Raw genomic sequence first — 6,812 nt, forward strand, 5'->3', positions numbered from 1 at the left:
AGAGGGCGTCTCCTCCGGCGTCCCGGCGACTGCGGCGGCGGCTCGGACGCCTCAGAGTGTCCGCGGGGTTGCGCCTCTGCTCCTGCGTCGGATGGCCCGGGATGCGAGATGTTAAGCCTCGGTGTCGGATTGCAGAGTTGCCCTGGTGACGGGATGCCGAGTTTACTCTCCTTTGTGGTGGGGGCGGCTGAGAGCGGGGTCGCCCAGCTCCCCCCAGGGGTCCGCAGGGAAACCCTCTTCCCTGGACCTCCCTGCCCCTCGGTCATGAAGGCAGCCCCGCGGGCGCCTGGGGAGCCTGAAATCAGGGCGGGCATTCGGGAACGCTTCTCAGCTTTGCCGATGCTTCATTGTTGCCCTTTTGGGTACAAGGGACCTCGCATTCTGTGAATTCTTTGCCCGGAGGAGTCCCTTTAATGTTGCTAATCACGTATGGTTAAAGAACTTACAAATCCTGAAAACACAGTAAATAGCTACCATTGTAAACTATTTGTTGTAATTGGGAAAGTTACTGGTGGGCCGAAGAAATTGCTGGAAAAAAACCCACAAAATCTAGGAAAGGTTTCCCTGAATGAGCATGGTGACATTTCTGCTCTTGAAGGGAAAAGTAAATCGGGACTCCCCTGAGAAAAGCTAGTATTTACAAGTTGGGTAGAGTCCCTGTGAGCGGACGTGCGTCTTTAGCACCTCGGGGCGCTACGACTACTTTTACGCAATTCGGCGACGCTCCCTTTCCTCCCCGCCACCAGTGACTTCAGTTTTAAGTTAAAAGTTATCTGCCAATTGCGGGAAATAAGGTGCCTTTAAAACTTTGAAAATTAACTTTCAACTTTAAAGTTACCGTGTAAGGTCACAGTTTGACAATTAAAAGGATGTACCTCAAGAAAGAAGAACGGTGCTAAGCAGTGTATTAATAATTGGTTCTGAAGTTCGTGTTTTTCTGCTTTAAAACGCACAGCCACCAAAGGGGGAGAGAGAAGAAAAAAAGTGCAGTCGGAAAACCCCAAGTCAGGAACTTATCAGACTGTAACAGTTGTTACTGTCTTAATTCGTACACTGAAGTAAACAATACCTAGATGGGGTAAAATTGTGTTCAAATTTTTCATTTTTACAAGTATGCCTTTCACCTGAGTAACATTCACTCTTTTGTTCTTACTATGCTTTTTGTAATGGAAGTTGATGTTTTTTAATCCTTCACTCTCATTGTCCTGAAAGTATTGAAACAGTTTCTGGATGCTGATAACAGGAATGTGTTCATCTGGTGAGAGTTCATCAGGTTGTACATTTATGATTTATGCAGCACTTTGTATATTATGATTCAATAAGTTTAAACAGTAAACAGAAAGTAAGAGAAAAAAATAAGTGAACTAATATTTTAAAGAGCTGTATTGAAATTGAGTTTTATTGATTAATCTATTCTGATTCTTAAAGATTTCATTCCTAGCAAAAAGTTGGAAATAACTGCCCTCTGTTCCCTTCCTTTATTCTGGCTTTAAAACAGCATAAGGATTAGGTCAACTGAATATTTTATATATTCTCAAGTCGCAGAAGATTCTAAAAGATAACCATTGGACAAAATATTCGTAAAGATTTAGAATTCCTATCTTTATTTTTCAAGTTGTAACAATACATTTTAAATTACTGTTTTACTTTTCCAACATAGTGTACTTATTTTTTCGGAAAGGCACACAGTAACATTTTTAAATTATGAAAAATATATTCTATATAATAGACTATCTGAATTTTATAGTTTTGCTTTTTATATTATATATTCAGAGGAGGTCCATTTACTGTTTCTATTTTAAGTACTATGGTAAAACAATCCTGTGCCTGATTTTCTTAGAGCCAGGTAATTTTCCTTTCTAGCATCCTGCCTTATTTTTCATTTCTATACAGTGATAGTTTCCTAGTTCATATAACTTTTGCTTACCGCAACATGTTTCAAAAAATATAAATAGAAGTAAAATACTTAGTCTTAGGAATAGCAAAATATAGGTTAAATTATTAATAAAGAATATTCATAAGAAGAATTATTTGTATCTTTCTCTACTCTTTTCAAGGTAAGTAGTCCCTAGAACAATAATAGTAATGTCTGGGCAGAGTTGAGAATAGCACTGGCTCAGTTGATAGAGAGTCCCAGAATGATACAGCCATTAGCAATTACCATATATAAATTTGGAGTGTATTGTTATACTTTCTTTCCAAAATTATTTTTTTCTTATTTGGTAAGACAAACTGTATAGTAAGCCAGATTCTATAATGTATAAATCAAGTAGTGCCTGAGCCATTTAAGTTCATGAGTAAATCATCTGACAGTTTATCAAAACACAAAGAAACAACTACTTAAGCTGTTACTGTTAAAATGCACTCAACCTGATAAACATTGTGGTAGAAACTAAAGCTATAGAATCTAATTATCTAAAATATAGTAAGGCTGTAATCAAGTAAATTCATCTCAAACCTATATTAACCTACATTTTTCATGTCCATACTTCATTTTTGGAAAAGAAGTATGGACTTTTTAGAAAAGAAGCATCACAACAACAATTTAGGAAGTTTTAAAAATGGGGATAAATCACCCTTAATCCCACCACCTAATGCAAATGTTACTTTTGAGTGTATTCATTAATTATTTTATTTATGATTTTTACAGTAAAGCACAAAGAATATAATTCTAGATTTGTCTGTTTTACTCTGAAATTCTATGCATTTTTGCATTATATATTTTGGAGCTATTTATTTAGGGGCATACAAGTTAAAATTGTATTTTCTTTCCAGTTAGTTTAACTTCTATCATTTAAGAAGTGACCCTCTTTATCACTAATATTGTTTTTTGTATTAAAAATCTCTTTTGTCAAATATTAATGTGACGATCCCAACTCTCTTTTTGTTGACATTTACATGGTATACCCTCCCCACATTATCTTTTTTTTCCCAAACATTACCTGTCATTAAATTTTAAATGTCTATTACAAATTTCATATAACTGGATTTTGACTTTTTATCTAATCTGGCAACCTATCTTTTACTTGAAAAGTTTATTCCATTTACATTCATTGTGAGTCTTGACATATACACTTATCCCTTCCCCCATGGCAGTTTCACTATATTAAAGGTGGGCATAAGGAATTAAACAGCAGGGTTGGGCAGGGCTGGGGTAACTAACAATGATCTAGTTACCCCTCTCCAGGCTATTATTATTTTAAACAGATTTTTGTTTATACCTTGTAGCAGTTTGATAAAGTTATGAATTCCAAAAATAGATAATGGATTGTGTTTGTAAACTGTCTATACTTGGGTGTGATTAAATTATGATTAGGGCTTTGATTGGGCCACGTCAGTAGGGTGTTGCGTCCCTACCCTTGGTGGGTAGGCACTCACAGGTAAGACATGGCAAAGGACAGAATTGAGGGTTTTTAATGTTGGAGTTTGATACTCAAGTCTTAAGCTGGAGCCCTGGGAAATAAGCGCACAGAGGAAAGAGAAGCAAGCGCCAGGAAGAGAGGAACCCTGAGCCTAGAGAGACGCAAGACCTGGGAAGAGAGGAACCCTAGAACTGAGCCCTGACAGATGCCGGCAACCATCTTGGTCCAACATGTGGAAATAGACTTTGTTGAAGAAAGTAACCTGTGCTTTATGGCCTGGTATGTGTAAGCTCCTACCCCAAATAAATAACCTTTATAAAAGCCAACAGGCTTCTGGTATTTTGCATCAGCACCCCTTTGGCTGACTAATACATACCTATATATTTATACATTTATGTATGCTGTTTAATCACCATTTTTTCCCTCATATCTCAAATACATCTTTTAGAAGAAATCTTGTGGTGGTTGAATTAGTTTGCCAGGCTCCTCTGGCAATAATGCAAACGAGTTGGCTTAAGCAAAAGCATATATTAGCTCACAGTTTTCAGAGGCTAGAAGTCCGAAACCAAATCATTGGAAAGAATGTGCCGCCTTCTCAATGTCTGCAGAGTTCCTGATGCTGGCTCACCTCAATCCTGGGGGTTCCTAGGCTTATACCTCTGGGTGCTCTCACATAGTGTTTTCTCTCTACTTGTGTCTGCTCTTGTGATTTCCTCTGACTTCTGGCTTCTGATGGTTCTGGCTCACTGCATCCAAATTTCTCCTGTTTATAAAGGACAGGTAATATGGATTAAGGCCTACTCAGATTCGGTTGGACCACTCCTTAACTAGTAATAACGCATCTTCATAGGTCCTATTTACAAATGAGTTCACACTCACAGGCAAGGGGATAAAGATGTCTTTGTTAGTATACATATTTAACATTTTCATACCCACAGGACATGGATTAACATGTCTTCGTTGGTATACATAGTCTACCACAGCGGTTTATCTGAAAATGCCTTTATAGTACTTTCATTCTTGAAAACTAGGTTGAATCTACAGTGTTAGATTGGTGTTTTGAAGATACTCCATTTCTTTCTCATTTTCATCTTTGCTATTATATCTTTAAATATCATCTGTACTCTCTAACTACATTTGAAATCTTGTCTTTGCTGTTCTACAGTTTCACTACGATGTGTCTAGGCCTGAGGTTTTTATTCTACTTGAGAAAATGGATTTATATCTATCATCACTTCTGGAAAATTCTCAGCCATTATCTCTTCAAATATTCCTTTTTCACAGATCTTTTTCCTCTCCTCTTTTAGGGCTCAGAAATTTTTTTTCTTCTGTTATCTGTGTCTCTTAGTTTCTTTCATATTTTCTATCTTCTGCCTGTCAGTGCTGCATTCTCAGTAATTTCTTCAGTTATATCTTCCATTTCAGTCTTCAACTATGTTTAACCTGTTAAACTCCTACATTGATTTTTTAAATTTCCAAAAATATATTTTTCATTTTTAGAAGTTTGATTTGATTTTTAGGCATATCCTGTTCATTCCTGATAGCCTTTTATTTTTTGCCCATTCTTGTGGTTCCATATTTTATTTTCTTATACATTTCTTACTTAGTTATTCTGTGTTCTTTATCTGGCAATTCCAATATCTAAATAGTTTATTTTTTGATAAACATAAGCCACAAGGAGGTGGCTTACCTCCTTGTGTACTTGATCTTAGATTGTGAGTTCATATCTCCTTGATCTTAATGTGTGAAAATTGTAATGGCCTAAATTGTGGCTGCTTTCTTTTAGTGATGATTTGCATCTGCCTCTGCTATGTGCCAGGGATTGCTAGCAACCAGGACCATTTTAACCTCTTTTGATGGTACCTCTAAATGCAGGAGCATCTGGTTCAGTTCCCCACCACAGAGATGCTATTTGCACTTGCACTCGGGGCAGTCCCACTTCTCCAGCTTGGAATACAGACCCCTGCTCCAGTTTCTGCTAAGGTTTTTTTCTTTTTCTTTGGTGAGAAGAGTCTATGAAGATTTCTCTAATTCCTAATAGCCAATGAAAACAGATAAATGAGTTTTTAATCCAGTGTTTTTTTTGTTTTTTTCTTCGTTTTTAGGAGGTACCCGAGATTGAACCTCATACATGGGAAGCAGGTGCTCAACCACTGAGCTGCATCCACCGCCCAATGAGAGTTGGGTTTTTCCTTTGTTTGTTTTGTTTTGTTTTTAGAAGATACCAGGGATTGAACCCAGGACCTTGTACGTGGGAAGCAGACAATCAAGCGCTTGAGCTACATCTGCTCCCTCTAGTTGTTTTGAAGAAGGAGGATTCCTCTACTGTATCGAGTCTACCCTGATGCCAGAAGCAGAAGTCATGCAATTCTCATGTGTTTTATTCAATAACTACAAAGTGAGTACAGGTTTCTGGCTTGGGCACTGATTGGTGCATTTTACTAGAAGAAGCAACATGGGAAGATGAGCAACTAAAGAAGCGAAATGTTTAGGTTATTTTGGATGTTGAGCTTTCAATATTTGTGGAGCAGCTAAGTGACAGTATTCTTCAGGTACTTAGATATAACTAGTTCAGAAGTAACACTTGGATTGGAGATAACATTTCAGTAATGAACAGAAGAATAGGAGTTCACAATGGAAACTGAGAAAGAGTGACCAGAGATACAGGTGGGAAATCAGGAGACAAGGATTATGGATGCCAAGGAAGGGAATTTTTCCAAATGATAGGAATGGTCAGGAGTAGCAAATAATACTGAGAAGTCAAGAGGAAGATTGAAAGGTGGTCGTTGGATTAGCAATAGGAAGGCTACAACTTGGTAAGTACAGCTTAGGTGAAGTGATGGGGAAGTAAACCCGATTACAGTGGGTGAAGGAAAATATATGGAAGGCAAGAGGAGCTGAGACTGACTTCTTTCAAGGATTTTTACAGTAAAGGAGAGAATAAAGACATAATAGCTAAGAGGGACATACAGGTAAGGGAGAATGTTTTAACAGGAGAGTTTTAAACAGAGAAGATGCTGATGGGGTGGTACTAGTAAAGAAGGAAATGTTAAAACTGAAGGAGAAAAAGAATAAATAATATGTCAGGGCTCTGGAACAGTAGGAAAGTCTAAGATCCAAAGCACAGTATAGGACTAGCCTTACACAAAAGGTGAACACCTTCATTGTAACAGGAGTTTATAGAGATACTTCTTTTTCCAGTATAACATACAGAAAAGTGAACCCATTTTCACAAAATGAATGCACCCTGTTAACCAGCACCCAGATCAAGAAACAGGACGATATCAGTACCCTCTTAGTGTCCCTTTCTTGAAGCCGCTGTTTTCCCCCCAGAATTTTTAACTACCTATCTGGTTTCTTATTAGAAACCATAGAATAATTTTCCCTGTTTTTGAACTTTATGTAAAGGGATTCTCACAGTAGGTATTTTGTGACTGTCTGGCCTGTTTT

Source organism: Dasypus novemcinctus, chromosome 4 (assembly GCF_030445035.2).
Source record: "Dasypus novemcinctus isolate mDasNov1 chromosome 4, mDasNov1.1.hap2, whole genome shotgun sequence".
NCBI classification, from domain to species: domain Eukaryota; kingdom Metazoa; phylum Chordata; class Mammalia; order Cingulata; family Dasypodidae; genus Dasypus; species Dasypus novemcinctus.